The 6,165-nt window shown below is 43.2% G+C and overlaps 1 pseudogene; it reads left to right on the plus strand.

Moving 5' to 3' along the window:
- The first annotated feature begins 752 nt into the window (after positions 1–752).
- Positions 753–1,285, plus strand: LOC142448866 (ferritin light chain-like; annotated as a pseudogene).
- Positions 1,286–6,165: the final 4,880 nt, after the last annotated feature.

The raw sequence follows: 6,165 nt of genomic DNA on the forward strand, positions 1-6,165 counted from the left end.
GACCACTGGCAAACCTAACCAAATAAAGGACTGAACCAATGTCAATTGCAAGGGCGAGAGATGAAACAGGAGACATTACAAGAGACCCTAATGAAATCAAAAGGATAATTACACAGTACTATGAAAGCCTGTACTCTTACGAGTTCAACAACTTGGTAGACATGGACAACTACTTGGAAACACAATCCCTCTCTAGACTACCCCAGATGGATGTTAAGAACCTCATCAGACCCATAGCAATGGAAGAAATAGATAAGGTTATCAAGGGATTACCAACGAAAAAATCCCCCTGGACCAGATGTCTTCACAAGAGAATTCTACCAAGCATTCAGGGAAGAACTGACACCAATCCTAAATAAACTCTTCCAGAACATAGAAAAAATGGAAAACTCCCAAATTATTTCTATGAAGCTACTATAACTCTGATTTCTAATGCGGGCAAAGATCCTACAAGGACTGAGAACTACAGACTGATATCCCTAATGAACATCGATACAAAAATTCTTAACAAAATACTGTTCAATAGAATACAAAAAATATATATAGGCTAAGCTCACCCCGTGGTCCCGTGGATCTGTGTCTTGCTTCAACAGTGTTTGAAAGGAACAGATCCAGGGACTCCCTGCCGCCAACCCTCCACCACGCAACAGGTTTCTTTCTGGAAATAACTTGGGGACCATCTTCTCGGCCAGCCCCTCCTCTTAGGACCAGCGGACACTTTTATTTGGCGTGTGGTGACCTCCAAACTGACGCATCATGAGCTCTCAGATCCGTCAGAATTATTCCACCGACGTGGAGGCCGGCGTCAATCGTCTGGTCAACCTGTACCTGCAGGCCTCTTACACCTACCTCTCTCTGGGCTTCTTTTTCCACCGCTACGATGTGGGCTTGGAAGGCGTGGGGCACTTCTTCCGTGAGCTGGTGAAGGAGAAGCGCGAGGGGGCCCAGCGTCTCTTGAAGCTGCAGAACCAGCGCGGCAGCTGCGCTCTCTTCCAGGATGTGCAGAAGCCGTCTCAAGATGAGTGGGGTCGAACACTGGACGCCATGGAAGCTGCCCTAGCCCTGGAGAAAAAAAGTCAACCAGGCTGTTCTGGACCTGCATGCCGCGGGGTCCACTCACACCGAACCTCATCTCTGTGACTTTCTGGAGAACCACTTCCTGGACAAGGAGGTGAAACTCCTCAAGAAGATGGGTGACCACCTGACCAACCTCCGCAGGCTGGCCAGCCCCCAGGCCGGCCTGGGCGAGTATCTCTTTGAGAGGCTCACTCTCAAAGAAGACTAGGAACCTGCAGCGCCGAGCCACCTGCCAGGGGCCCTCTGCCTCCCCACTGCCGGCCTTAGCCCCTCTGCCTGAACCCGCCCCGCAGCGCCACCGCCCTGAAGCTCCTCCCCCCAGCTGGGGACCAAATGGAAACAATAAAGCTTCCTTTTGCAGCAATATATATATAATATATTAAAAATCATAATATATTATATATACATCTTGTATATATTATATATATATATATATAATTCACCATGACTGTTGGAGCCAGCGACGAGTTGAACAGTCTGGAAAGGGGGAGTGAGGATTAAGAAAAAAAAGAGAGACAGAAAGTATTGGGAGGGCAACAGTCTGATGGACTGAAGCACCCGAGTTTATTCTACACACTCCTTATATCCATGCAGAAACAACCCAGGGTTAATTATCTTGTTGGTAAGCAAGCACATTTGATACACATAGCAACTCTATCTTCTAAACTAGACATCCTTGAGAAAATTAAACCACCTGTTTTTCCCAGAACTTGTTTGCTTTCTTGTCCTTGACAGTCTGTTCAAAGCATAAAGTCACAGAAGAAATCAGCAAACACATAGGTCATGAGACTTCCCTGCCGTTTCAAGGCTGAATCTTAATATCCTACTACACGTGACCAAGTGGGATTCATACCAGGGATGCAGGAATGGTTCAACATATGAAAGACCATTAGTAATATTCACCACATTGACAGGAAAATTTATCAGAACCACATGATAATATCGATAGATGAATAAATAGCATTGGACACCATCCAACGCCTATTGCTGTTTAAGCCACTGAAGAAAATAGGAATAGAAGGAAAATTCCTCAATATTTTACAAGCTACACATGAAAAACCAACAGCTCAACTGAGAAAAGATTCAAATAATTCCACTGAAATAGGAGACCAGGCAAGGATGCTCCTTGTCCCCACTACTATTTAAAATTGTACTGGAGGTCCTAGCTAACAACATAAGACAAAGAAAAGACATTTAAGCTATTCATCTGGGGAAGGAAGAGGCAAAACTATCGTCATTCATATACAATATGATTTTATACACTGAAAATCCCCTAAACTCCATAAGTGGAGTGTGGGAAGTGATAGAGGAATATGGGAGAGTGGCAGGATTCAAGATCAACAGGCAGAAACCTATCGGGCTACTATTCACATTAGACAAGATCACAGAAGAGGCAATTAAAAAGGTAGTACCCTTCACAATAGCCAAACACAAATTGAAATATCCAGGAATATATTTGACTTAGAAAACAAAAATATTGCACAAGGAAAACAAAGAACACTATTATAAGAAAACAAGATTGACCTCAACAAATGGAAGAATAACCCATGCTTGTGGCTTGGAAGACTCAATATATTAAAGATGTCAGTTCTGCCCAAGGAACTATGTACATTTAATGCTATGACTATATGAATACCATCATCCTTTTTCAAAGAGTTGGATAAACCTGATTACCAACTTCATATTGAGAAGGAAGAAGCCCAGAATCAGCAGAGAACTCCTCAAGAATAAGGACAAAATAGAAGGGCTTCCTCTATCTGACTTTAGCAGGTGTTATATGGCCACAGTGGTCAAAAGAGTGTGGTACTGGTATAATGAGAGCTAGTCAGACCAATGGAAAATAGCTGAAGACCCAGAAATAAAAGCATCAGAATACAGGCAACTGATTTTTGATAAGGGCCCCCAAAATATCAAATGGGAAGCGGATGCCCTCTTCAATAAATGGTGCTGGAAAAAATGGATACCTACCTTCAGAATAAAAGAGGCCAGGCACTTACCTCACTCCATGCACAAGAATAAACTCAAGGTGGAACACAGCCCTTGAGGTAAAACCCCAAACAATTAGGGCCATTAATGAGGGAATTGGGATAAACTTGAAACCTTGGCACAGGGAATACATAGGCTATCAGAAATAAGGAAGGATACCAATACAGAGGAGTCACAAATAGACAAGTGGGATGTACTGAAGATAAGACACCTGTGTACATAAAAAAAATTCATCAAGAGAGTAATAAGAGAGCCCACTGACTGGGAAAGCAATCACACAATTAGCAATCACACATCAGAAAAAAGGCCTTATTACTAAAATCTACAAATACTTTGCAAGCTTACAATAAGAAAAAAATTAGCCGCCCATTGAGGAGTTGGGAAAATGACCTGAAGAGAAGTTTCACATGAGTAGAAATCCGAATGGCCAATAACTATATGAGGAAACATTCCTGATCGTTAACCATAAGAGAAATGCAAATTAAAACAAGCATGATATACTACCTAACACACTCAAAGATAGTTCAATTAAAAAAAATCAGAAAACAACAAGTTTTGGAGTGGCTGTGGTGTGGTAGGGACTCTAAAATAGATGGAAATTGAGCTGCCATACAACCCAGCAATCTCCCTACTGGGCAAATACCCAGAAGAGGAAAGAAACAAACCACAGCCAGACATCTGTGCGCCAATGTTCATTGTAGCACCGTTCACAATTGCAAGGAGTTGGAAACAACCCAAATTTCCACCAACAGATTAATGGATTAAAAAACTGTGGTACATATATACAATGGAGGACTACGCATTGCTAAAGAGCAGTGATGAACACATGAATCATATCGCCACATAGGAAGAACTGGAGGAAATCATGCTAAGTGAAGTAAGCCAAGCACCAAAGGACAAGTACAAAAGGAATCCACTGAATTAAGCTTGGAAAAATAATGTAAAAGGGGCATAGGGAAAATGCAACATTCCCTAGAATGCAATCATCCCTGGGATGGGTTCCAGGTAGTATGGCAGGGGCCAGACCAAATCCAGAGGTACAACTAAAGAGGAAGGTGCGGGGGGGGGGGGGAGAAAATAAAAGAAAGAAATGGGTAGCAAAGGAACAGGGCACTAACCCACCTAAAGGAGGGGTATTGTTTTTATCTCCACAGGGAAAGAGGGACCAGACTTCAACCTGTTGCCCCAAGATGTGAATGTAACATATGAGCATGAAGCAGGGAACCAGTATAGAAGTGTGGACAGCCACCCCTTCCCCCAGAAGAATTTATTTCAAAGGACAGCACTGAAGCTACAGATAGGGAGAGTGGCATGTCTGATCAGAGCATATGAGAGCAAATGAAGGGGGAGGAAGAGAGAGTTGAGTACATCCTGGCCCACCAAACCTTGAGGGTGATATCACTGCTCAGAGCATCCAATGCACAGAGAGTACCATATGGCTGGCCCCACTATGAGACGTGACATCCCTCACTGAACCATACTCTACAGGGGACAACACTGGAGGCACAGTGTGGGACTTGAGCCTGATCTAACCCCAACACACTGAGGCAAAATGCTAAGGGTGTGTGGCAGAACAGCAAGGGCAACAGTGAAGGAAGTCCCCAGGGAGTACCGAAAATAGACTTTTGTGCCAGGTCAGGCACTCATCAGACTTGGCAGGAACACACTCCTAAAAGTCAACAAACTAACTTCGAACTACTTTTAGGCTTTTCTCTCTTTTTTGGCATTGGTTTTGTTGTTGTTGTTGTTGTCATTGTTTTGTTTTCTTTTGTTGCTCTGCCTTGTCTGTCTTGGTTTTGTATGCATATTATTATCTCTGCAGATCTATCTAGATAAGATAGGCTGGATAAACAATCTGGAGGAGAAAACAACAGGACCGATGGTTCTGAGGGAAGTGGGAGACAGCGAGGTAAGGTAAAGGAAGTGGTGTTAACAAACCCAGTGACAAAGTAAAAACAAGTGATCCAAAATCAGTGGCAGGTAGGGTTTAAGGGGCCTGGTAGGGCTTGATCAAGGGCAATGTAACCTAGAGAAGTTACTGAAACCCAAATGAAGACAGAGCATGTTAGCGGGACAAGAGGAAAGTAAAAGGAAATAGAGGAATGAAGTAGGAGGCAAAGGGCATTTATAAAAGTCTAAATACAGGCATGTACACATGTAAATATATTTATATATGATGATGGGGAAATATATTTATGTGCACATATTTATAGGTTTAGTATTAAGGTCACAGATGGACATTGCGCCTCCACTCAAGTACTTCCTCAATGCAAGAACACTTTGTTCTATTAACCTGGCATTTCACAATGCTCAACTTCCCAACAGGATAGCTGAAGACAAATGGGTACATAAGCAAGTGTGGTGAAGAAAGCTGATGGTGCCTGGATATCAAAAGATATAGCATCTGGGGTCTTAAAGGTTCGAACGTAAATTAAGCGGCCATCTAGCTGAGAAACAACAAAGCCCACATGGAAGAAGCACACCAGCCTGTGTGATCATGAGGTGTTGAAGAGATCAGGTATCAGGCATCAAAAAACAACAACAAAAAAATCATATCAATTTGAATGACGGGGAGTGGAGATCCAATTCACATCTTTAGGCAACTGGACATCCCTTACTGAAGAGTCACAAGGAGATGAGCCAGTCAGGGTGCAGTGTAGCAACGATGAAACATACAACTTTCCTCTAGTTCTTAAATGCTCCCCCCTCTCTCCCTATTACCACAAACCCAGCTCTACCTTACAAATCCAGCTAGACCAGATGATGTACACTGGTACAGACAGGAACTGGAAACACAGGGAATCCAAGACAGATGAACCCTACATGACCAGTGGTGAGAATGGCGATACCAGGAGGGCGGAGGGAAGGTGAGGGAGAAAGGGGGAACAGATTAAAAGAATCTACATATAACCACCCTGGGGGGTGTACAACAGAAAAGTGGGTGAAGGGAGACTTTAGGCAATGTAAGATATGACAAAATAACAATAATTTATAAATTATCAAGGGTTCATGAAGGAGGGGGAGTGGGGATGGAAGGGGAAAAATGAGGAGCTGATACCAAGAGCTCAAGGAGAAAGCAAATGTTTTGAGAATGATGAGGGC

The sequence above is a fragment of the Tenrec ecaudatus genome, chromosome 5 (assembly GCF_050624435.1).
Source record: "Tenrec ecaudatus isolate mTenEca1 chromosome 5, mTenEca1.hap1, whole genome shotgun sequence".
NCBI lineage: Eukaryota > Metazoa > Chordata > Mammalia > Afrosoricida > Tenrecidae > Tenrec > Tenrec ecaudatus.